Source organism: Condylostylus longicornis, unplaced genomic scaffold (genome assembly GCF_029603195.1).
Source record: "Condylostylus longicornis isolate FDR11 unplaced genomic scaffold, ASM2960319v2 ptg000033l, whole genome shotgun sequence".
In the NCBI taxonomy this organism is placed as follows: Eukaryota; Metazoa; Arthropoda; class Insecta; order Diptera; family Dolichopodidae; genus Condylostylus; species Condylostylus longicornis.
In genome coordinates this window covers 17173-44155 of record NW_026578002.1, presented here as the reverse complement: position 1 = coordinate 44155, position 26983 = coordinate 17173, and the positions used below count along the sequence as shown (strand labels likewise).

The window sequence follows — 26983 nt, the reverse complement described above, 5'->3', positions numbered from 1 at the left end:
AATATTTATTTTATAAAATCGTATGTGATGATTACAATTTAAAATCCAATTTACATTGAAAGATTTAATCAAATTTCCGTTTTTATATCAACTAATAGTTGTAAAAATGTTGTGCATTATTATAAAACGCTTCCTGTTAAATTCTTTTATTACAAAAAGCTAATATCCATTTTAAGTATCTCTACAATCTTTTATCTATACTGATTATTTGCAAAACGATCAAAACGAGAACGTATTATTTTGTAATAGTCTTATTAAATTGATTTCAATCTGTATAAAAATTTACTTTTAAGATTAAAAATTGTTCAATGAATACTGATAGATACATAGAATATGGGAATAAAAGTGAAAACAATTTCGTTAAGATTTCGTTATAGATTTGATGAGAAATGAGAAAATTTAAATAAAATCGTATTACACTTACACCATATAAAGTGATCAATTTAAATATCCATTAAATAAAAAATTGAATAACAATAATCTTTGATATTTTAAGCACTTATTTTCTATGTATTAAAGATTAAAATAAATTGACTGGAAAATAATTTTAGTAAACTGTTTATATTTGCTATTTTTTTTTTTAAGGATGTTTTCTGAGTACAAAGGAAAAGTAAAACTTTTCGAGTATTGTGAACAAAATGGAACAAATTGGTGAGAAATAATCAATGGTTTGTAAAGAAGTAACATTCCCTTTAATAATTTAGCTCTGTTATTGCATTTATGTACGTTAACTTTAGTTCCAAAGAAATTACAATGATGCTTTTGCTATAACATCATTTCTAACAAAATTGCATATATTAAGGGGTAATAAAAAAATTTCATTGCAAAAGATAGTTCTTTTAAATTACTCCGAATTACATAAATAAATAAAGTAAGTCAAGTTTAAGAAAAGGATTAAAAGCCAAAAGTTAAGGATCCATTTAATATCTTGTTGTTTATATCTAATTTTTTAATAGATTCCACCTACGAGTATCAGGAGTTTTGTCTTAAACGAAATGAGAATTACGTAAAAATGTTGTTCTAAAGAAATAATTTTTTTTCACTTAAATTTATTTACTAATAAATTTTCAGCCGTACTAGACTTTAATAAGCACATTCTTTCGAAAATTTTGTTTTGTGTTATCAAGCAAAGCAGGTGTTTTATTGCATAATTATAGGAGAAATGTGAAATTTAAAGAAAGTATAGTATAATCTTATAGGACAATTCATATTCACAACATTTTTGCCTTAAAATTAGTTCCCGAAAATTTATTGGAATATTAATTATTACTTTTGATTGTTCAATAATTGGAGAGCGAATTGGCACATTTTGTTTCACAGTAGAACAATATAGTTGGAAATTATTTCTATTTATTTATACACAGACGAACAGATAAAATTTTAAGCACATTTCTTTTTTTAATTCTAACTTAATTAGAAATGCGATTTAAAATAAAACTTCCTTACTATTGTAATAGGAAATAGAATCTTAAATTTATGGTTATTTTATTCTGAAAACGAATTCAAAACATCCTGAGCTCATTTCAATCTTTATTTTTCTTTCTTTTCTTTTGAACATTATCCTTTCCGATAATTTTTTTTTTTATTTTATTTTTGTTTCAAAATGAATTTTCAATAAGTGTAGTGCTTGTTTTTTTTTCTCCTTTCCTCTCTAAATATTTAGAGAAAGATGTGAATCTGTTGTATGCACTCATACTTGTTTATTATGTCTGTATATAACTTGTTGTATACTTGTTGAAAAGAACTTGTTATACAATAATAATATGAATATAAGCAGATGACACATTAAATAGGATTAATCAATTGGGGAGTTTTGAATATATTATGGAATGAAATACAACTGAGACTTATGAATAATAATTAATTTATTCATATTTAAATTGATAGTTGTGTAGTACAAAAATCTATCGTACTTCAATGGGAATAGCTAAATGCACTCATTCTTAGCTGAGAAATTTTTCTCCAAATCTCAAAACTAATTGATTTGATTGAATTTACACACATTTAGTTTAAGATTCAAATAATTTTGGGCAATAAATCTTTAATTTGTCAAGATAATTTGATAAAAATTGATCGAAAGTTTTATAATCGTAAAATTATAAAAAAACTTATCATTTGTCAAATTTAGCTATCTAATGCAAAACTCAAAATAAAATATTAGGTTAAACTTTGAAATTCAAAAATATTCCTTTCAAATTTTTATTTAAATGAATTGAAATGAATTGAAAAAAAAATCACCTTGTAAGAGTGATACTCGAATGTAAACAAAAGATTTGTTTTTAAAACCATATGATGTAAGCATAGATGCAACTTATCATTTGACACCAATCGGCTGGATTGAATTATTCGAGATCTACTTATCACCATATTTAATTTTTTCCGTAGGTCCATGAACTTAGTTTCAATATTGCATATACCGTTATCTTGTCAATTATTCATTCGTTTCATTGATCAGGAAATGATCACCATTGGTCCATATACCCAACAACATGTTTCCACTACCCCGTTTACTGCAATTTTATTTGTTAATAACAAACAAAAAATAAACTTGTAAGGCAGAAAATTAAACTAACGCAATTGCGCTAGTAAATATATTATTTTATTTATCTTGGTATTTCAGAATAAATGTCAAAGAGTTATGACAGCTCATTTGACATTTAAAGCCGTAATTCGAAGTCGTTTCTATGCACAAGTAAATATTTTTTATATTTTGATTTATTGCAAATGAATTACCCTGTACATGATTTACCTTATACACCTTATACCAAATATATTTATAACTTTTTTTTTTTGTTTTGGAGTTAATCAACTAATAATATTCTCGATATCGGAAATATTGACGTAAATGAGATCTTTATAATAGCGAAAATATTGAAGCTAAGAGATTTCTTTATATAACATGTGTATGCTATTTTTTATTCCATTAACTTTTATGATGAAATGATATCCTTAATCTGCAAGTATGTATATATAAATTTCATAGAATGATGTCCTTATGACACATTGTATATGTATGTGTGCGTATATGTATGAATAATAGCTGAACACATTTACAAGTTCACATCAATTTTATTTCAAGAAAAGTGGATTAAAAAAAAAAAACAAATTGTTTTCTTTTTCTTTTCCATTCTTTTATATTTTCTTCTCTTTCTCTTGTTCATGTAAGAAGATGAAGTTCAAGAAACTTCTTACTTTATAAGGTGTTAATGTCTTTTTTGTCTTCTTTTACTTTTCTTATAATCCACATGATGATTGTGTAATATGAAAAATTGGAGTAATGAACGATTTCGTGTAGATTTACACGAAATATTAAAAGATATTTTTTGCATTGTTGTCTATTAGATAGATAAGACACATCGTATGGATGAATGCATTCCATTTATTTGAATGTCAATCATTTGAAAAGACAGATTAAATATAATGTTTTTCTATTGAAAAAATTTTATTAAGCAAAGTTAAATTTATTTGACTTATTCAATGTTGATGATGGTATGATGCTACATTGGAACCATACAAAAAGGAATGCAATTACGTGACCTTTATTTTATTTGGTTTAGTAGACAAAAAACTTTGGTTAACATCTGCATGATTGAGTAATCGATTTTATATTTCTATTATTAAGATTTTGTTTGGAATGTTATGTGACATGAATCTTTATGTTTAATGATAGGAAAAAATCCGATGTAAAGGAGTAGACGACCAACTTGAAATTTATATTTTAAGAATGACATTTAGAAATAAATGGTATAAAATCAATTTGAATTGGTCTAGTGAAAGAATTGCACGGATAGGGTGAAAATATTTTGTGAAGGTAAATCCAATTTAAATTTCAAGGGAATTACTTAAATTTTTTCTATTTCACTTGACTAAGAATGAAAAAATATTAAAATTTTTTAGAAGATTCATTGATTTTATCCCTAATTACCTACTTCTGAAATTCATTCGTAAAAAATTTACATTTTATACTCTAACTCAATATTCTCCTAAAGTTCAGAAATGATGTTTTATTTCAGAACTGATGCTCTATTTATTATGAAATTAAATCATTCGAATTTAAGGACCTCAACTTTGAATTATGATTTGTCGATATTGCAATTCTGAAGCTTATAAACTGGTCAACTACATCTTGTTGAAATTGGTTTCTTGCATTATTCTTACACCTAGAAGTATAGCCTTCCGTTAAAATTTAAAAATATGAATTTTTGGGCCAGATTGATATTATTCTTATTAGTATAATGTTATATAGAGAACATAGTCAGTATTTGTGAACAATGAATTTTTAAAAGATATCTAATAAGGTTAGAGGGTTACTTGTTTAAACTAAATCAAAAATTATACGATCATTTAGAAAGTTTATTCTGAATTTAAGTTTTAAATCATCATATATTGTTCGTATTATGAAATAGTCACGAAATTGTTTCTTTGACAGTTTTGAGTTGTATACATAGAAAAATTCAGAATTTTCTAAACTATTCTTATAAAAAACCCATGTAACTCTAACGTTAGTATTTCCGTATTTTTGGAATAATAACGTTATAAATTTTACACATATCTTTTTCTTGGTTCTCTTAAGATGGCAAAATTTGTTTAATAAAATTAAAAATAGTTGAAAAAAAATTTTATTAATTAGAAATCATGAATTGATCATGATCAAATCATGAAAAATGACAAATTCAATTGTAAAAATGCTAGAACTGTAATTTAATAAGTGACTCGAAAGAAAAGTTTAAATGCAGAGACTCACGAAAAAGTCGGCAATCTGGGAATCTTTCTAGTTATAAACTAATTCAATTTAACTCAGATAAATTCAAATATTATGCAGTATATTTTCACTTTACTTAACCACCTTAGGCATCATTAAATTACCCTACAGTCTATGATCATATTTTATAATTTTTATTTAAAATTGTTTGAAAAATTTAACAAAACTCACAAATATATAGAAAAAATTTTCATAATGCAGTGTTCCAAAAATTCAATTTTTAAACCATTCATAGGTGTAACAAAAATTTAGGAATTAAAATTTTTCTAAAACTTTTTAAATTAGAAATCAAACCTTAGGCAAGAAATTCGATAATCTCATAATTAATTATCACGGCAAAAAAAAAAAATGTTGTTTGTGTTCTTTTTTTCTTATATTTTATATCTAATTTATCTTCTTCTATCTAATTGTTAATTCTTAGATAACCTTAGAATTAAGTCTATTGTTATAATATTAAATATACCAAAAATGACTGTAACATGACAAATTCTATAATAAAAACAACATCTACCCAATATTTTTCGCTCTTATACACAAGTATCTATATGATATATATATATATATATGTATATATATATAAATTTTGCTTCTAGTTCTTTAAATTCTAATTTGTATTCCTTGCATAAAATAAGACCACAAAAGGATTAATATAATGTGATAAAAGAAGGATATTAATAAAAACATAAACAACAACAATAAAACAACTGCAAAAGAAACAAAAAATATACAAGAAAAAAAATATATAAATAAATATAGAAAGTAAAAGTTCATGGAAAAATTACAAGGATCAACATTTTCTAATGGTCAGGATTTATGTTTTATTTTTAGTAAGAAAATGTAGAAGTAAAAAAAAAAACAAGAAAAACAACAGGAGACTAAATAAACTTTTTAGTTTTGAGTTTCATTTAAGTACAAAATAAGGAAAAAATAAGAAAATCAAAAAAAACAAGGGAGCTTATAGAGACTAAGGAAGGATAAAAAAAAAAAAAAAGTTAGAATAAATTCTTTAGAAATTCTAAAACTCTTCAAAAGTAATTTGAAAATCTTAAAGTGAAAAGCAGAAAAATAAGAAGTTTTTTTTCGTTTTTTTTCTCTTTCATATTTCGGGATTGGTTTTTTCTCCTCTGGACTCCTTATACACTCCTCTCGTGTACATTTAAACAGAATTTGTAAGTTGTAGAAATTCTTTTTACTTATTTACTTTTTCGATACTTATGTTGTCGTTTTGTTTTTTTTTTTAATATTTTTTAATGTTGTTTTTCAAATATTTATTTTAATGTTCACCACATTTTTAATTTTTTCGTTTGTTTTTTATAACATTATCGCATTTTGATTTACGAATGAATTGAAAGCACTTTTTGGGATTTTTAAAATTTATTTGACTGATTTTATTTTAGCAATTGATACGCATAATTTAGTGATTTATATGGCGACCATTATAGAATATGTATATTAAGATTTTTTGTCTTGAAGAAGTGAAATACGATATAGGCAATTATTTGTGTGTATGTGACAATTTTCATACAAAAATATCGGACCCGAATTAGGGGAGAATGAGAGCTAACATTAGAATTAACGAGGATCTTATTAAAAATATCAGGAGTGGTCAAATTAAATTTCATAAGTTGAAAAAAGAATATCACCTCCGCGATATCAAGTCTCTTACTTAAAGTGAGTAACTCAATCAATTTGACCCTGTCCTCATAAGGAGGAACAAAAATAGGATCCTTCAAAGGAAAGAGGCGAAGCAAAAATCTTAAAAAATTCTTCTCAATCGATTCAATCCAATTAATATGAATATTTTAAAATGACGACCATTTTGAGAACATATAGCTTAATTACTTTTTGAGTTATCGCTTACATGGATGGACGGGCGGCCGAATGGATAGATAGAAATGGCTTAATTGACTTAGAATTCGATAGGTCTATGTATTCGTATATTTATAATATGGGTATAAAAAACTTTCAATATTATCACATTTTAACAATGTGTAAGCTGCTGTTGAATACCCCATTAATTGTTAAATTTTTCAAAAAGATTTCGAAGAATTCGTGAACTTAATTTATACATGTAGTAATCGTCTACTAAATTCATACGTGTGGTTATAAATTAAATTTTTAATATTCAAAAAATTAGGAACTCTAAAATTTAATGTATATGACTTTAAAAAATAAGGAAATGCATAATTGGCACCAATTAAAAAATATTTTTACTCCTAAGTAGCTATTTTATTAAATTTACTTTTTATTATAATTTTGCGTTATTAAAATTTTTTATATTTTCACTTTAAAAATTTTTATTTTTAAAGTGAAGCACGGAGTCGTTTGAATAATTATATATGAAATTAATTAAATAAAAAAAAATGTATGTGGAAAATTTTTAATATTAAAACATTTTAAAAACTCTTCTATACACGTGTCATATTATTCTTTGTTGATTTATGCATTTTGGAACAAAAAAAAACAAAATTAATTTTACGTGGTTTATTTCAGATAAAACAATAATTTTAAGTCATACACACGTCTACGTATATTGTATTTGTTGGATAATAATTAACAGAATTGCAATTAACAGAAGAATCGTCTTGTCAACGTCGTAATAATATGTGTGTGTGTGTTGTATTTGTTCCACATTGAGGTAAATAGATATGTTATATATATATTTCTTTTTAATGTGGTATCTCATTCGGCATTTTAAAAGAGTTTAATACAATATGCATTCGCACAATCAAACCTAGTTATAAGGATGTTGAAAATTGTATGATTCTCGTTGATTATTTCCGGTTTTTCTTATAAACAAACTTAGTTATGGGTGCAAGTTTGGGTTCTATATTTATGAGAGAGTTATAATAGAGTTTTCTCCTCATGAATTTTGTTTAGGTCGTTTGGAATTCGTTTGGTCCAATTACAATAAGATCCGTTCTTGTTACAAAAGAAACAACATGTGAAAGTTTGTTGGTATTTGCTTTATTTATTCTTGAATTATCATACGGTCGGACGGACGGACGAGCAGACATGCTTTAATCAACGTTGATTTTTACGCTGAGAAGGAATATCATGTCCATACCGCAGGTGACTCTGTCTCATAATTTTATAGTTTAGAAAAAATTATTAACTATATAGAAATAACTATTAACCGACTTACAAGGCATAAGCTTTGCGAAATGAACAAACAATAAATATACCTCGAGTATTAAAACATTCTAATATTCTCTATTTTGTCAAATTAAAATATCGAATTATCAAAGTATGTTGCAAGTACAATTTACAGATTTTTCACAGCAGAATTTCCATAAAATTAAGATGATGTGCTTGTACTAATATTTATAATATTAATTGCCTGTAAGTGTTCTACCTTCTAAGAAAATTTGAAAATCCTGAAAGATTCTAAAACAAGTACTTCTATGTACTCGTGTTTTACTAGGTTTGGTTTCCTAGATCACCCGCTGCAATATTATCCGTTATTCACTGTTTACTTTTATTGCTCACATTATTTTGTTCATTTAAAATTCTTCAATTTGCAAATTTCTTGGACAAGTTTTGAGATATAACTCGGAAATTTGTTATTCTCAATTTCAATTATATATGTAAGTATTTATGTATGTGTTAATTGTGTAATAGATACGTAAATATATGTATATATATATTAACAAACTATACGCATAGGTAATAAAATAATTTGTACTGAAAAAATTTACAGAATGCTTCAAATTTCATTTTATTTTCTTCTCATATTTTTTTCCTTTTAATTTTCATTTCTTGTAACCCTTTATTTTATAGGAATGTGTTAAAGAATCTCTATGAAAAAGCTTTATTCTACTTTGTTTCTAAAATTTTTAATTTCATTTATTTTTTTTTATTATTTAAGAGAAAACCTTGTTTAAATATTGAAAATTTATCTTGGTTTCAGGATAAACATAAAAAAATTAGTATCCCTTAGGTTGTTTATTTAAACCTATCAGAGAAGAGTTTCTTGAAAAAAAAACGTAGGAAAGCATAAAAACAGAAAGAACAAACAAGATGCCAAACATTTTTAAGGGTATTAAAAAAAAAACTGAATGTATTTTGTAAAGGAATCTTCGGGATAATGAAAAACAAATTTTGAAATTTTTAGGAATTTTTTTTTTTTAATTACTCATCTTGAATTTTAGCTTGAATTTAATGCTAGAATTAAAAATTTCAGTCAAAAAGATTGTAACAATGATGAATACAAAATAAATTTTTTGAATTTCAATATTGGGTTATATTTGAACTCCAGAATAAATTACATGTCTTCTATTTCTGGATAATAGTTTTGAATTGCTTCCGAATCAATAACAAGATTTTCAATTTCTTGATACTTAAATCATGCATAATTTTAAAGTAAGGCCAATCGTGCAAATACTTGATTTTATAAAATACATGTAGCTTGACTTCTTTACTTTCTTAGTCTTTTCAGTTCCATAAAATCAAAATGCACACTGAAAACTGTAAAAAAAGGGAAGTTTTTATATGACACTTCCGTAATTTTAATGCTAGAAAATTGATATACATATATGCATTCTTCTTATACAAGGTGGTAATATAAGTCTGATAAATAGCTGTTCGCAAAGATTTCCTATTCATATTTTCCCGCATGGTAGTAAAAGCAATTATAATTGACAGCGAGTGGGTCGATTGTCGATTATCTTGCTGAATGTAAAATTTTGAGAAATACTTATATTTCGATGCACCTTAAACACATTCAAATTTTCAAAACTTTTTCCAGATTTTCATGCCTAAAAACAACTTCACCAACACCTATACCTCACTCAAAATATAAAATAGTTGTTGCTTATATTCAAAAAACTACATAAAATTTAATTTGTATTCCCGATTCTACTTACTTTCACATTAATTTTAATTAAATTAAAAAATATAATTTTTAAACCATCTGGAGAGAAATTTTCAAATTTTCAACAAACTATGAATATTTAATATCTTTCTAAATTTTAAGTAATTTATTTTTAAAAAATTTTGCATGTTGAAAATAAAGATGAAAATATTCCATTTAATTTCTAGATTAGCAATAGAAGAGAAAAAAAATCATGAGTTTTAATTGTTCATTTAGTTTGCCGTCTCTATATATATTTTTCTATTTTTGTTTTTCATTTTTTTTTGTGAAGTCATTGAACCAAAACTGAAAAACTTAACCTGATGTGCACAAAAATAATCTTATAAAAATAAAATTTATATAGAATAGAAAACTTTTTAATATAATCCTCAGAATAGGATTTATTTTATATATAAAAGGACATTAAAAATATACTGTTATATTTTTCTACATATATTTAAAATTAATCTAGAAAGCATTGTTGAATTCCCTTTCAAAAGATGGAGAAGAAATTTATTTGATTACATTTTCCCATTCATTTAGTATAGCTACTTATAATAAAAATATACTTGGTACAGATTGAAATATTATAATATTGTCGCGTATATATACTATTTCTATATCGTATACACATTATTTAAAGTCCTAATGTGCCCTGAAGACGATTTTTCTCGAAAGAAAATTTTTTGATTACTGTCAACTCTGTAGAATTTAAATAATATAATTTAGGCACAATTTTAGGTACAAAAATATTGTGACGGTAGCAGTATAGGTGTTTGTAAAACACACAATCTCAACCTTATAAAATTTTACCACGAAAACTCGCATTAGATTTTAGAAAACACAAAGCTTTTCGCTTACTTAGTTTTGGTTTTGTTGCTGCCTCAAACATCACTCTGGTTGTGAAAGAGATAATAAATTTAAGTTTAAGATTGTTGACTGTTTGAACTCGAAAAATTATTTAACAATGTTTTAAACAATACCCAAGAAATCCAATGAATTTTTCTTAAATTGTCAAAAACCAGTTAATTTTGATCTATCACTCATTAAAATTGAATTATTGAATATTTCAATTTGGTGAATTTAGACCCGCATTTTAGCAAATTTTCGTAAAATAAGAAATTTTCATGTATTATAAACGAATTGTGAGTTTTAATATAAAATTTTATAAATACTTGATGTCGGATAAACAATTAAAAACAATAAAAACAACACAAACAAAAAATAAAAAAGGGAAACAAGAGAAAACAACACACTCACCAAAAAAGAGCTAAAGGGACTTTTTATGTTTATACAAAATTAATAAAATTAAATTAAGCTTGCAATAAAGCTGACACAATCATCATCAACAAAATTCATCTACATTCATAGTTTTTCACTCCAGGACAGTGTGGGTAATTAAATTAATTTTTAATTTAATATTTTTATTTTATCATCATAGTTTTTTTTTTCTGGTTTTTCATTTCAACTCAACTTTCATAATACTATCGTTGATTTTTTTTTTTGATCTTTTTAGGTTATTTGGAGCATTTGGAATAAAAAGTGCTCATAATTAAATTTTATCACCATGACAATAATTGGTGCCACTGTTTTTTTTTATTTTTTAACTTCGCAATCATTAGAAATGTTATGAAGCATTTAAATTTTGTTAAAAAACTTTGTTATCACACATGTTAAACTTTAATAGTATGTGACTTGAAAGGTTTTTATTAACTATGTTAAAAATAATTTTATCTATAGTTATAAATAAATAATTAGAAAATATTGTAGAGGAGTTCATTTTTGGACATGATTAAGTTCACATTTTATGAAAATTTTTTAAATATAAATAACCAAGAAATACTAGAAATACTAAAACTATTTTTAGTACTAGAACTTTAGATCAAAAAAATTTCTGACAATTCTCACTTGTAACTTTTTATGTGAGTGTATATATTTCGTAAGCAGTTCCATAGGTTATATTTTTAATTTGGACTAGAAACAAGCCTCATATGTGCCAACTTAAAAAGCGAATGAGTGTTCAGAAAGTAAACAATAAGTACGAGTTTGTCTTTTTTCATTAAATACTAAAATAAATACAATAAGAATATTCAATTTTAATAGTGTTGATCCTTATATTAGCGTACAAAGGTGACAAAGACAAAGGGAATTTATGAGGTAGTAAGACCAAAAGAATATATGTAGTTATTGAACTGAATAAAATATCAATGCACAAACAAGCAAATATGTAGTATGCGTAACCTGGAAAAATGCGAGTCCCTCTTGTGCAGATTTTATGGAGGCGGTAACGAGGTCGCCGCGCACATTCTTTGTGACTGCCCGATAATGGCTGTTCGGCGTCGCAATTTTCAGGGATTTCTGAGCGTTGCGGAACTGCTGTCTAATTCCTTTGGGGGTATTTCCAATTTTATACTTGGAACAGGGATATTATAGGCTGGAGCGTGGGAAGGCTACAATGAGCCGCGACTGGCTGCGATGACCCGGAGAATATGTCCACTTGCCCCATGAATGCTATGGTTTATTGAGCTATTAGTAATAACAGATCCTCAAATTGATACAATAGCATTGATTATGGTAAAATCTTTTCATTTATAGTATACGGGCCAACTATTTTAAAGTTAAAATACATAAACTGGTTTTTAGTAAAATTGAGAAAAATACCTAACAAAAATTATTATTTAAGACCATTATTTGGCCAAAACAAAGATTGTATTAATTAGTCCGCGAAAAGCATATAAAATCATGATTCCTATTAAAATTCAAATTTAAATTTAATTGAAAAGAACAAATGCATTTTTAATATTAAATATTTTTTAAATTTTATTTAAAATTAATTATTTTTTATATAAATTTTTTTAGAGACACATCTTATTTGCAAAATACAGCGATGTTAAATAATGAGTAGTAAACAACGACTAAATAAAATTCTTTATAATATTGGTTACACACAATATATTTCCACTATTTATAAATTTTCTGCAAAATCGAAAAATTTTTAGAATTTCACCAAAAAAAATAATCTCTCTATCAAAAAAATTCTTCTTATAAATTTGATTTAAGCATTGAATAATTCATGGGACTGAAAATATTAAATTGAATTTCGGTATATGCATTTAGTGTACTGAAATTTTTACACATTTTATTTCAAATTTTTTTTCAAAAACATATTTTTGAATTTAAATATCGTTTTTAAAGAATTTCGAATAAATATTCAATGTGGTTATGGTACATTTAGTGTATGTATAATTTTTCCTATATTAGGAAATTCCAAAGAATTTTCCGACAAATATTTTTGAAGAAATGCAAATAATGTTTTATAAATTTTTTTGTGTTAAATGCTAATAAACTAATTTTAATATTTATAGTTAATAAAATTAAAAGAATTTGTATTCAGGGCATTCAAAATGTTTTTTGTTAATTAGCAAAGTTATTAATTATAAGAGTTTGAATAAATTTTCATTCTACCAATTTTTTTCATTAATTTTTATCAGTTTATAAACAAAATTTAATAATAATTGTGATAAAACAAACAATGTATGTATATAAGTCGATCACAATAGAAATAACAGAAAAATGTTTTGAGAATGTCATTGAAAAGTCAGCGAGATATTTATATTTTGTTCGTAATTATGACAATCATTTAGTTCATGATATGGAATATTGATCCTTATAGCATTATTTGGAAGTCTAGAATCATTTTAATACTACTGAAGAGCAAAATATTTGTTTTAGGACGGTATTTTGCGCAGTTTAAGATTTTTCTAAGAAATTAAATGAAAAAAAATTCAGCGGGTACGGTTAATGCAAATTGTTCCCGATAGGTGTATGGTACTGAAAGTCAAATTCAGTAATTTGAAATTTTATTCAAAAATGAATTTTTTGTTATTAAATTTGAACCAAATAGAAATTTTAATTTTGAGTTTTATAATTTTGATTCATGTACTTGGGTTTCATTACTTTCTAAATAATCTAAATGATATACATATCACTCGTGTACTTGTAAATTTTTAAGAGAAAATTATTGGCCGTAAATTTATTTGAGTTCAAGATCAAGGTAATTTTACGTAACAAAACGTGCCCCATTGTATTTTATATCAGAAATTTTCCACTTCATGTAAATTAAGAAATAGAAAAATGTGTGAATGGGTAATTTCAAGTATAGAAAATCTACTTCGTATATAATAATTGCAAACAGCATTAGTTTCGCTAAATTTATTATACCAATTAATTTGGTTGTTATAATGGAAGGGTAAGAGCCGAAAATCGCTTCATATTTTATGATTCTAGATCACATGGGGGCCATTAAAATTTTGTTGAGTATATGTTGTCGGTTTAATTAATTTCAAAATTTTATTGAACTTTTTCGAGTTCACTGTAAATTAATTATTAATTTTTTTAAATTGGATTCAATAAAATTTAGAACAATTATAATTTTTTACAATGAAAGCGATTTGATTTCTAGTCAAAACTCATTTTATATTTCTTATATTTCATATTGTGGTATAAAGTCTTTGAAATTTATTATAAAAGTTTTAAAAAAATATTGGTAACAATGTAAGCTTTTAAATAATTTCTAAGTGATTTTATTCAATTACTTTATTTCTTTGGTTAAATTGTTATTAAATTTATATAAAACTTTTAATTGAATTTATAGAAAGTTTTTGTTGGTAAATTTTAGTTAAATAAAACCTAATATTATTTAATATGATTAGAAAGAGAGAAATGTTGTATAAAGATAAATGAAACCTCATAATTTTTGGTGTTTGAATAATGAAAGTAAAAGTAATTGTGGTATTAAGTAAACCTAGAGAAATTATTTAATAAAAATATTATTTTACTAAAATTTTTCTAATTTAAAAAAAAAAAAAACAATTTTGATGTTATCTTACTGTTTAAAGAATTTTTATTTTTAAATATAAAATTTTTATTTATTTGCCAATTACGTTGAAAAATGGGGTAATTCCTAAATACATTGTGGTTTGTAGAGTATAGCACATTTCCTATTAATAATTTATTATTAGGTCTCATATGTATAACAATTTTTACCGATCGCATTGCATATAAAAAGCGATGCCATATGTGATGGCATTAAATTTCGGATGTCGAGTTTTCGATGGGAAAGCACTTCTTCATATATAGTAGGAAAGCGTAAATAAACTATTTTTATAGAGTTGTCGGTCTCTGTGTGCACTCGTGTATCTTAAGTCGGGCAGCTCATTGTGTCAGGAAAAAATAGGAAATTTAAAATTGACATAGGGAGGGGGACGAAGTGAACTGGTATGTATTTTTAATATTAAGTCTTGGGCACGGAATATTTTTACAAAACATACATTTTTACTTCAGAAATTCTGTTTGAATAAATGGACAGATTCAGAACGAAATTAATAAAAACATTATTTTTTAAATTTGCAAAAGCCAAAATGACTTCGTTTTTTCTTGTCTAATTTTTTTCTTTTAAATTATTTTTACATTTTAATTCTATTCTACACAATTAAATTCGGCAACACATTTAATTGGTTGCGCTTGAAATATTTACATATTTAAATATTAACGTTTGATACACAGTCCCTTAAAGGAATTCTAACCATATAAAATTTTTAATAGTAAATTTATTTTTCACAAAAATTTATTAATCTTATGGGAAAATACTTTAATATTTAATGGCATATATTGTTCAGAAGTATACAAACATTATAATATAAGAAGCTTATTTTAAAAATTATAAAATGAGAAAGGAATTGAATAAGAGAATAAAATTAAGGTAGCAGGGAATTAATTTTATATAACAATTTTGCACTTATAATTTAATGTTTTTCCTTTCTCAATCGTACTCATTGAGCTCAACCATTACACAATGAGTAAAATTGAGAAATAATTAAAATGCTCTGTGATTTCTCAATAATTCTACATAATTCTCATATTTTTTTGAAATTACTCGAAATTCACTTCCTTTGCTATACGAGTATATTCTGTTGCATAATCTTTTTCGATATAATTAAAGTGTTTTCTGATTTAGAGTGGAAACCATTATTTTGTTTTTAAAAATTATTGAGTTTCGTACAAGTCATTTTGAGTTTATTACTAAGAAAAATTGCTTAGTATTTTTTTTCCATGGGAGCATAAAAATTTAATATCATTGACGCAAAATATTTGTATATTGTTACCAAGTCTCATAAATTTATTTTGAAAAATTTTTTGCCTACATCAATCTAATCCTTAAACAAAAAACTTTTAATGTTGAATTTAAGGTATTTTTGTTTAATTTTCAAGAAATTTTGAATTAAACTCGTATACAGGAATATTTATTTTGTGCTTGAATTCAAAAGGAAGTAATTAATTTTTTGTATAGGTAATTGAACAAGTAAGTTAAGGAGTTTACTATTTATATATAAATTTATAATAAAAGTAAACGGAGCATAAAATGTTAGGAAAAAAAAATATTTAGGGATTATTAAAGTTAAACAAAGTAGATGAAATTTTTTTTTCTATAAAAATTTTTGTATTGTTTGGAAATTTAGTACTTTTAAGATTTTAACATTTAGCTGTTTAATTTAACAAAAGAAAGAGTAATATTTGTTAACGGAGTAGAAATTAATTTATTGTTGTTAGCAAAGAAAATAAATTTTTTACACACCATTGAATAACACTACTAGTATTGCCACTATTTCGACGAGTACTGTCCGTTTTCTTTTCTTATATAAAATTGAAAAAAATTTTTGAAAATAAAATCTCAACGTAATTGTACCCTTCTACCTTCATAATAGTATAAATGTAAATATAAAATAAATGAGATACAGACAATAAAAATTTTTACAAAAAACTCTCACTCACATGCACAAAACTCTCACTCTCGCATTTATTTTTCTACGATGTTATTAATTCAATTACCATCACGGTAATGTTTATGTTTTTAAATCTTTGAATTCGTCAGTTATTATCAAAAATTTTTATTTGAAAAACAACAAAAATATTTGTTGTGTGGTTTTTTATGATCCCAGAGACTGCAATCAATCTCAGTGTTCAGTCGGTTAATGTGTTTTTATTTTATAACATTGAAATCAAATTTTTTTGAACGCAAATTCTGCGCGTTATTTTGTAATCAATTACATTTTGTGACTTTCTACTTTAAAGTATTCGCATATAATAGATTTTATTTTTTAGGAATTTAATAATATTTGCTGTTTACTTGTAATTTTTATAAAAAACAGAGGCAGGAAATTAGAATGATTTTTAAATATTTATGAAAAACGCATTTGTTAGTGTTAAAGCAAGTGACATTATAATTTTTTTAAAACGATTTACATAACGTTATCATTGTGAAATTTATAAAAAAAATACTTATATTAAAATATACAAGAAAAAGAAGAAGAAAGAAAAGTAACTCAATTTACTTTACTCATTACGGAATGACGATAGATTTCGATAATCAAGCTAGAAAACAACCTTGTGGTCACACGATGTCTTCGTTACAGACTACGCGTTAAGGTAAATTGTTTAAAAATTTGCGTCTTTTGTATTTGCAAATGCTTTAAAACATACTTATTGAATACACAATGGATATTAATAAAATATTTCCACCTTCTCTTATTTATTTTTTATAATTTCATAATTTCAGTTCCTTATTAAAAAAATTAACTTATTAGTTTCTCTTTATGTCCATGCACTCGTCTGTTCGTGTGTTCGTGTGTCATTTTACAAAACTTCCACATCCTTCGAGATATAAAATGCTGAAATTTTATATAGATTTATCTAGAAGTTATAATATCCAAAATCTTAAATAATTCCATTTTTAAATTGTTTATTGTAACAAAACCATAAACATTTGACAGTATACCATATTTGAACTGCTAAAAACAAAATGGCAGTTAAATTTTACCATTATCTCAAATCAGTTTTTTCCAAATCTCTAAATCTGTAAAATTTGAACTTTCGGCAACTTACATTTCTGAAACTGCTCGCTTTTCCAAATTTTCACAAATGCGGAAAGATAACGGTAAACATCGTACCATTAAAAAATGTAATTATTTTTCTTAACTTACAAAATTAACCCTCGTACTCGAGCATTATGTTAACGCTTCTTTCAAGCTGTTTTTGATCTTCCCCTAAATATATGCAATTTTTATAATATATATGATTGAAACTTATTTAAATAGTGCAGTACACAGATTGTTTTAGTACATCATAAACTGTTAGTTTGACTAAACCTAATTTTGACTTCATTAAATTTGTCTTCATTTTATTTTTTATACATAGCATAAAATATTGCAACTCTTTTAAAATTATTAACCATTTTATTCTTGGAAAAAAAAATGATTTTTAAATAAAAAATCTTATTTTTTTCTTTTATTTAAAAATTGTACAAACAAAGTTGAATTGCGTTCAAAAAATATAAATTTCAATTTAAATCATAAGTAAATATTAATATTTTTTTTTCATATTAACTAGGTATATGAAATTTTTATATACTAAATCTACAATTTAAATATAATAAAAAAGAGAAGAGGAAAAAATTATTTTTAAAGGAAGAAATTTACCACAGAACTGTTTTGATTTATTGTGGTTTCCGTAAAAAATACTTTCTTTCAAACTTTATAAATTAATTTTTTTTTCCTTTTTAATGTGAATTTTATTATCTATTAAAATTGAATTATAAATATAAATTTTTGAAATAGAGAATGTTTCTATAGGATCCATCTAATTACATATTCCGACAATTATATTCCCATACGAGAGAATGCTAAAAATTTACCGGGCCGTTCATAAAGGAAACAAACGGACCTCTTAATCAATTTAGCTATATCTATCATGATAACAAAATTTTCATAAATTCTTGTTAGTAATTATGACTCGAACTCTATTTAAATGGAATGTTTTCGAAGAGGCAATACGAATAGTAAACGCTCAACTCTAGAAATAGTTTACTGCTATGCCAAAATCTTTAAAAATAATTTGTTCATATCGTGGAAACTATAAAAAGTCTACACAATCTATTTTTATATTCTTCAATAATTTTTCCATTGAATTTACTGACTTTGTATAAACAAGTGTCATATAATATGGCAAATATTCAAATGAAATGTTGATTGTTTTTGCATTAGCTCCCTTAATTCTGTTTGAAAAATTTTATAATTAGAGCTGCCATTTAGAAAAACAAAGTTAGTAAGGTAACGTTAGTGAGAGTTTATTACTAAAGTTTAAGAAGAATAATACGTTAGTAATGAACTCTTTTAACAGCTTTCATATAACTCTCTTTAGTAAGGGTGTTGCAAAATTACGAGCAATTAAAAATTAGTGATCATATTTTAAAAATATGTGATACTTTAAAGTAGAAAAAGCGTGCCTAACTTAGATACCCATTTATTCGTTTTATAATAATTAGAACACTACCCCTATAATTATGCAATTTTATTGTTCTTAATTAAAAATTTAATAATTTTTGTATTGCATTACAATTTTTGATTTATTTTAGTAGTTGAACATTTTTTTTCTTTAATTTTTTAATTGTGATTATCTAAATGAAATGTTTTCTATATATGGGACAAAATATGATATAACTCGAATAGCACAAATATGACGCGATCATGCTTCCTCATATTTATCACTGATCGTATATATAGATTTCAAAAATAAATTCAGAATAATTTTTTTAAGTACTTTTAATTCAGTTTTGTGTTTTAAAATACAAAAACTATGAAAATATTAGTATTGGGATTAAAATAAATTTCAAATATCATTTATGTGCGTAATAATATATAAAAATATTATGTACTTGAATAAGAGCTATTATAAATTCCTAAATCATATATAACGTAAATATATATAAGATATATTGTATCGTAAAATTAATTGAATTTCAAAACACATATATAAAATTTTGTTCTCTTTTAAAACTTTAAAATAAATCGAAGACGTACAAATGTTTAATTGAAAAAAAAAGAAGACATTCTATTTCTCCTAAATGGCGTATTAAAAAACCTACATAATATAAAGGCATTAAAGTTTTGTATGTATGTAAGTATATATGCTCATTTGGAATCCATATAACAAAATCTCTTAATTATAAAGTTTTTCAATTAATTTTATTATACAATTTCATTTTATTTTCTTCAATTTTTTCTCTTATATATTTTTATTATTATTTAATATATTTGTATCAAACCGCAAATATACTCTCTATATAATACCATTATATTATTTATTTGAAAAAGTTTTTTTTTTTTTATTTTTCCTGATACAACATCGTCATAGCATTGATTTAATAAATTTATTTATTAATGTATAAAATATATGTATAATATGAATATACAACTGTATTGAATAAGCATACGAGTATATGATAAAAAAATAATAAATTTTAATTTAAATAGGAATATAATAGTTATATACCTGCATTAATCCATTATATTAAAAGTTTAAAATTAAAAATAAAGTTGAAAAATAAAATAAAATTAAAAGAGTAGTGATGGCTTAGAAAGTTAATGTTATTTTAATAATCAGGATTCAAAATTATCCTTTTTTTTCTTAAATTGTTGTTTTTTTTTAAGCAGATTTTTTGTGTAGTTTAAACCGCAACAAGGGGAAAAGCAAAAATAACAATTGAACAATAATAATAGTAAAGTTCTTGTTTTATTGCTCCTATACAAGGGCAATAATTGCAAATGAATATTTTAATATTTAAATTAAATAATTAAAAAATAATAATTTCCCAGTCTATGATTCAATGTTTAAACACTTTAATTCAGTAAAAATACCAGAAAATTTTATTATAAATTTTCATTTTACAAAATGTGATATTTTTGGTACAGTTTTGGTAAAAAGTCTCTTTCTATATTTAACTGTTATACAACAACTATTATTTTAAAATGTCCTTTTTATTAATATTATTATTTTTATTATTATTATTAATTTATTTCATTTAATTTATAAAAGAATATTATGCAAAGATTATGTAAATTTTTTTTATGTTAAAAAAACCTTTTTTTTTTATTATTTTTTTATTATACCTCAATTTTATTTTTATAAATCCTTTTATTTTATTGATTGTTATTAAAATTTTATATTTATTTCTGTTTAATATTTTTTTTAAATTTTATTTTTTTATTTTATTCAAAAATAAAAGAAACGTACACAAAAATTTATCACCTGTTACACAAAAATTTTCAAAATCATCCTTTTATTTTGTTTTTTTAATTTTTCTTTTTTATTCAACAATATATTACATATAAAAATTGTATTTTATAATTTCATATACTCATAAATTTTAATTTTTCAAATAAAACTATAAATATGTAATAAAATCCGTACACTAGAATGTACGATGATGATCAACAGTTTATTATTTTCTATATTTTTACAATACAATTAAAAAATATTGTCAATCTTATTAACAAAAAAAAAAAACTCATACAGACACACACACAATTAATCATATATTGTCATCAATAAATTTTTGTCCGTTCTTATCAATTTTTCTATTTTAATTTTAACAATCTTAACCAGATGACGTATAATATGATACTGACTTTTAATAAAAATTGAATATTATATTTAAATATGGACCAACATCAACAGTTTGCTAGTTAAGAATATACAAGAAAAATAAAAACAAGAAAGAAAAGAAAAAGACGAAAATTAAAAGTGAAAAAAAAAAAAATTTAAACAAAAAATAATAAAGTGCAAAAATACCAACAATAGAAGAGAAAAAATTTTTATATTCCACATGGAATAAGTTGGGATAGGTTGGGTGATATTGATAATGATGAACATGATGATGATGATGATAAGTCCCTCTAACAGTTGAATACAATTACAAACGATAAAGTGAAAACAACATAGGGAAAAAAAAAACTGTTATTTTTGATTTGATTGAATTTTATAAATTGAGAGAGCAAAAAAAAAATATTGTTATCAAATAAAATTAAAGAGAATTCATTTCCATAGGATGGAGTGAAAATTGAAATCTTTTTTTCCTTTAAAGAGAGATTGATGAATATTTTAGTATAAAAATTGGGAGTAAAAAATTAGGAATAATGTACAAAGATTTAGAGTAGTGTTTTACCATTTAAAGTTATACAGGGGTAAAATTATAAATTATAATTTTAAATACCTAGGATTTAATATTTATTTTTCATACAATTAACAGCAGATAGTTATTTTAGCAACTAATCTATTTAGATTGCTGTATATAATTTGAACCAGTTGCAAGAAGATGAATCTGTTATATATTTGCATATAAGTGATGAATTCGAATTAATTTTTAAAAAATTCGTTCGTTCATTCTAAAAAATAAGACCTAAAATTTTGACAAGGAATTTGTTTTTTGACAAGACTACCCAACGGGATGTATTGTAGAATTCTTACAAAATATTCACACATTATACAGGATGTTCACATTGGTGTTTAACTGACATAACTATGATGTCAATTAAAGATGTAGATTTTCATTAGTAAGGAAAAAATATTGTTCAAATTCCAATGGAATTCAATATATTGCAATTGGTTTGAAGGTATAGGCGTTATGCTCTATTGACTTTTGATTTAAAGTAGACTTAAATTTTTAGAATATAAATTGGTTCAAGTATAATAAACTATTCAAGAAGTATAAAACTCCATAGCTATTCGTCACAACGGTTCAAAAAAAAATTTTTTTTTTAAATTTTGCCCAAGCAACAAACTTCCCATCGATGTGCTAATTATATTCCTAATCTATCTAGTCACAGAATCGACTATTGCAGTATTTTTATGAAAAGAACTACTAATTTGAATACTTGAAATGGCTGACGAGAATAAATCGGTAAACAATCTGACTCATACAAGTTTTTATAATTATAGGTTGAATCCGGCTTTCTCAAAATTGTGAAAAGTAGCCAATTCTTGCAACTGTCACATATTTGAATTTTTCTTAATTTATACTGTAAAAAAGTTACTAAAGTAACGGTATGTAATTTTTTTGCTTATTGTTTTTATAAATTTTTTATTCGTTTTTCTTTTTTTGTTCTTTCGCAAATACAGAAAAAACATATGTATGTATGGAAGTATAAGTAAATATCAAATATACCAACAACATTATTATATTGATAAAATTTTAACAGAGTGAAAATAACAGTAACATTTTAACTGATAAGATATTTTAATACCACCAGAGAATTCACACAGACGCAGTAAAGTAAATATTCCACATTTAGCATGAATACTTTTAACTTGGCCTTATTTCAAGGATAAAAAACAAGAAAATGAGAAAAATTGTGATAAAGATAAAAAAAGAGAAAAAGTAATAAAAGAAGTAGAAGAAAAAATAAACAAAATAGTATTTTTTTTTTCATTTGTTATTTGCAGAAATTTTCCCATTATAATTGGTATTTGTGTAAGAATGTATGAGTGCATGTGAGGGTGTGGGGAATTTAAAATTTTCGTTTAAATGACTGTTAAATTTCTTATCATGTTTAAAATTTTCAATATTCCTTATTTTTTCCTGAATATTCTACAAAACCTTTTATTTATTTAACTATTCTCGCTCTCCAAATAAAAGAAATTTGCTTAGTAAAAGAGAAAAAAGAAAATAAATGAAAAACCCCTATAATTTAATTCTCTCAGGTACAAGAGTTTTTATGTTTAAAGCAAGTGTCAACGTTGCATGTCAACAAGATTTTTTTTTTGTTATTTCGCTAATTTTTTTATTTTGAGAAGTAAAGGTGCGATTGAAATTTTCTTATTTAATTGTTCAAACAATTTCACTCCTATTAAAAATGTAGCTAAACATTTTACAATAAATGTTGCTCAATGTTCCTTTGAAATGTTGCTCATACTTTTATTTTTCCTCTCTTTTGTCCTACAATTTCGGATTCCTGTGGGCATATTTTACTTTTATTTTTTATGTTGATTTGGAATTTCTTTTTTTTTTCTGTATAAAATTCTTATATCCTTTGATATTAAAATATAAAATAAGGGAGTAGAAATATACAAGAGAATAGAGTAAAAATACAAAAAAAAAAAAAACAAATACAAGAAGACAAACTATAACAATAAATAAATATTTCATCAGGATCAGTGTATATATGAAAATTTTCATGTTATTCATGTCGTTTTATGTCTCAAGGGCAAAATTTTCAGGGTCTTTTTCTGTGTTTTATTTTACTTTAATTTTTTGCTTCGTTTACATCAAATGTAAAAACCAAAGGTAAACTGTATATTGAATGTATATGTATGTAAAGAACAAAAGCTTATAAAAAAAAACAAAAGCTAACAGTTTGAAGTTATATACATACATACATATATATCACACACATGCCACAGCATAAACAGATAAGGAACAATTTACATGAACATGATTTGTGTATGAACTTATTAGTCACATATTTATTTATGTAGGCATCTTGTTTTATAGCATATCTCTTTTAGTGTATATAGAATATGTGTGTGTTTGAAAATGATGATAGCTTGTTTGACTTTATGTTAGTAAATTATTCATTCAAAAGCTAATAGCATTTATGATCATTTCCTGATGATGTTGTACTATTACAATGTTAATTCACAATGCATGTGTGCATATTGGATTCAAAAACATGAATGTGTCAATTGCATGTGGCTATGCATTCATACTTATGTGTATGTTTCGCTTTTGCTCAAATATTGTGAATTTGTAGATATGAACAATGGAAAATTTTCTGTATTTTTGTTCAGTTTTTTATGTTGTTTAAATAAATATAACTAAATTTAATAATAATAAAAATTTTATAAATTTTAGTTTACGTTTTATTGATTTTAAAAAAGAAAATTGGATTAAATTAATTCTGTAACTTCCACTGTTCTTAAAAAATATAAAAATTGAATTTCGATTAAAATCAGAATATTTTCAGTTGTACAAGATAATTCTTAATTTCCCTACTCACAGGGGGTGTATTTTGTTTTTGAATAAAACTTTTGTTCTGACGGTTTGATTAAAATAGTTGGTACAAATTTTATAAGACTTTTAATTATAGTTTTTCAAAAATTTTCAGGATTGAGTTCAACAAACAGGAATGTAGTATATAAAATATTGCGTTATCAGATAGTTAAGATAAAGAATCTAAACGGTCATTATTTTGCGACAAAAACCGTGAAATATGTAAAAATATTTAGCATTTGGTCAGTAGTCCATAATTGTTGCCAAGTTCTGGCAACATTAATTAAACTCATAAATAATTATTTAGTTTTTCGAATAATGTTTTTGTTTCTGCACTTCTGAAACTACTTTTTTTTAGTATAAATAAAATTACATAAAACTAACTTTGTAATTAATGGCGACAAATATCAATTAAATGAAATAAATTGTAGAAAAATTTTGTTTGTTTTTTTATTTAAAAACAAGATTTTTTATTTAGAAATTATTTTCCTATTAAGTTTACATTGCATACTTCTAGGGACCACATATAAAAAGTGCACAATGCCAATTTAATAATTGAGTTACGCAGTTAAATAAATTGCTCGAAAAATAGATATTATTTGATAAATATGTATATATGTACATCTTCTTTAAGAACATAAATGACAACAAAATCTGCTGCAAATTAAAATTTTACCAATTTACAAGAATTCAAAATTTTTAAAAAAATGTTAAAAGCAAGAAATAATTTTGCGAATTATGGTAATAATGAAATTTTGCTTAGTATTTTTTTAAGGGAAAAACAGCAACAACCACTTCTCTGCGATAGTATGGAATCTAAAATTTGTTCAAAATTGCGTCATGATTTTAAAATTCCAAAAGAAATGAAATTTTTAAAAGACTATATACAAGTGGAAGTCGTACATAAGTCGCAAACTTAAGCAAAATATCCTCGAATTTATGAAAGTTTTTACAAATTGAAAAACTGACAAACATTGCAGACAGAAGAACGATAAATGTGCATATAACAATAATTTTTTGTTTCAATTTTTTCAATGTGTTGAAAATAACTAAACTAATAGTACCTAAAATTTTAATATAAAACATAAAATCCATGTACGTAATAGTGCAAACTCTCATCTTGTACATATAATAACATTTTTATCTTTTAAAAATTAATAATCTCATATAACCTCAACATTATGGTCCACTAAACTTTAACATTTTAAAGGGAATATAATTTTTTTGTTTAAGACGAAAACAATAATGATTTTAATTATCTTTTCTCAAAAATTTTCAATTAAATTAACAATATTTAGGTTTATTCACATTATATATCTGTACATACATGTTATGTAAATGCATAACATATAACATGTGTATGCATTCAAATTTATAATATTTCAATGTAAATGAAATATAATAACTGACCACATTTAGTATATAAATGCATATAGAAATAGACATTTTGTTTACCAATATACATATGTATGTATATATGTATAATATTGTGTACATATAATAATTTTTCCTTAAAATAATTTCAATATTATACTTGACATTGAAAGTGATAAATTGTGATGAACTTGATCTAAATAGAATTATGTGTGTATATATGAATATCTATGTATGTATGGAAAATGTGGTATACATGTATTAAGGTTTTCATAATAGTAATATAGGTCTAGGTCTAGGATATGAAAAATTTTATACTAAATATACATAATTTTTTCACCACATCTATATTTTTTGATTATGTTGTTGTTTTTTTTGTTTTTTTTTTTTGCATCTATGCTTAATTTTTGTTTCATTGAACAAGAAAATTGCAATCAACTATATTAAATACATACACAAATAAATATACGTACGTGTATAACAGTTTATTTTCAATGTAACAAGATAAATTGCAATTTGTGCAGAAGTACATGTTATACATCCAAACGCACATTTAATAATTTTCCCAAAGGATCTATTAATATATTTATGTAGGCATTTACAGATGTATATGCATTTATTGTGGCAGATGCACAAAAAATGTGCACATTCAATTATATATTATACAAACAAAATAAAGGCATGTGTATATACAGATTCTTTTATTATGATATAAATATATGAAAATAAAGGAGAATGATTCAGGCATCTGCATTTGTCATAATTTAATATTGTTATATTATAAAGGATTTAAAATTTATGAACATCTGTGTACATATTATATGTATGTTATACATATAGATTTTTCAAAAAATATAAATAGATTTTGTTATATAGTGCATATACATTTTATGCCTTTGTTCGATACATACATACATACACGTTTATTTTTCTCATATTATTTTAATTTATTTTCATTATGGTATATAAACTGATTGAATTTCAATAATCGCATGTGAAGTTTCTAATTTACAACAAAATCTGATTAAAATTTTTTTTGAAAATTTAATAATATAAAAGGTACTATACTAGATAATAAAGAAAACGAGAGGAATAAAAGTAGAACTAATTAAAA

General features: G+C 24.0%; 1 protein-coding gene across 2 annotated transcripts in view; it reads right to left on the bottom strand.

Moving 5' to 3' along the window:
• LOC129608649 (ras-related protein Rab-37) overlaps positions 1-21089 on the bottom strand; it is a 93049-nt gene extending 71960 nt beyond the window's left edge. For both annotated transcript variants that reach the window (XM_055520304.1, XM_055520305.1), the window contains exon 1: positions 21026-21089. The gene's annotated coding sequence lies outside the window, so the exon portion shown is untranslated. The remainder of the gene's footprint in view (positions 1-21025) is intronic.
• Positions 21090-26983: the final 5894 nt, after the last annotated feature.